Source organism: Mustelus asterias, chromosome 13, assembly GCF_964213995.1.
Source record: "Mustelus asterias chromosome 13, sMusAst1.hap1.1, whole genome shotgun sequence".
Taxonomy (NCBI): domain Eukaryota; kingdom Metazoa; phylum Chordata; class Chondrichthyes; order Carcharhiniformes; family Triakidae; genus Mustelus; species Mustelus asterias.
Window position 1 is genome coordinate 68,159,133 of NC_135813.1, and position 1,052 is coordinate 68,160,184.

Consider the following 1,052-nt stretch of genomic DNA (forward strand, 5'->3'; position numbering starts at 1 on the left):
AGACCTGGCTGGCTGTAGGGATTCGCATTCTAATTAGTATTCTGTAACTTGATTTCTGTGTCTCTGTGCCCTGTTTGAGAGCAGATTTCCACTCCATCTGACGAAGGAGCAGCGCTCCGAAAGCTTGTGGTATTTGCTACCAAATAAACCTGTTGGACTTTAACCTGGTGTGAGACTTCTTACGAGATTAATCAATAGCAGATTTGTCACAAATTGATTAGTTCAAATCTGGTCACAACCTATTTGCTCTATGACCTGAGTATTTTCTTTCAGGGACGTCATTAGCAACGTAGAAGGTCTTGTTGTTCAACACCTGACTTGCACTAGGTGAACTGAATCCAGCTGGGTGTGTTTTTCAGTGCATTGCACAGTTTTACTTGGAGCTGGCATACTTGGTCACTGCCTTTGTCCCCTCCGACATGGCATGCTCAGCCAGTTCTCCAGGCGGCAGCAGGCACACGGCAGTCTGGATCTCCTGGGAGCTGACAGTCTGCCACTTGTTGTGATGGACCAGATGGGAAGCCTCACCCGCGCTGTGCTCGAAGATGTCATTGACGGACGTGTTCATGATGCACATGGTCTTGGAGAAGAAGCAGGTGTCAGGGTGAAGCTGCTTCATCACTGTGTAGATGTAGATGGAGTAACTCTTCCTCCTCCTCTTCGTGTCACTCTTCATTGATGGCTTCTTCTGGGCTTTCTTGGTACCCTTCTTGGAAGTTTGTACTTTGTTTTCTTCAGGCATGGTACATGTAGACTGCAGACACAATGGGGGAACAAGGTTTAGCTGTCGGAAGTGGGGGAAAGGATAGAAGCATTAAAAGTTAAAGTTTAAAGTTTATTTATTAGTCACAAGTAAGGCTTACATTAACACTGCAATGAAGCTATTGTGAATTTCCCCTAATCACCACGTTCCGGCGCCTGTTCAGGTCAATGCACCTAACCAACATGTCTTTCAGATTAGGGACGGTGAAATTGCATGTGGAAATTGGCCAAGGGATTACATTCCTGCTTGCCACTGAAAAGAACGATTCACAATTCTTGAACATCTCATC

At 45.6% G+C, this 1,052-nt stretch overlaps 1 pseudogene; it reads right to left on the minus strand.

The window, feature by feature from the left end:
* Window positions 1-373: 373 nt before the first annotated feature.
* On the minus strand, window positions 374-742 carry LOC144503145 (histone H2B pseudogene; annotated as a pseudogene).
* Window positions 743-1,052: the final 310 nt, after the last annotated feature.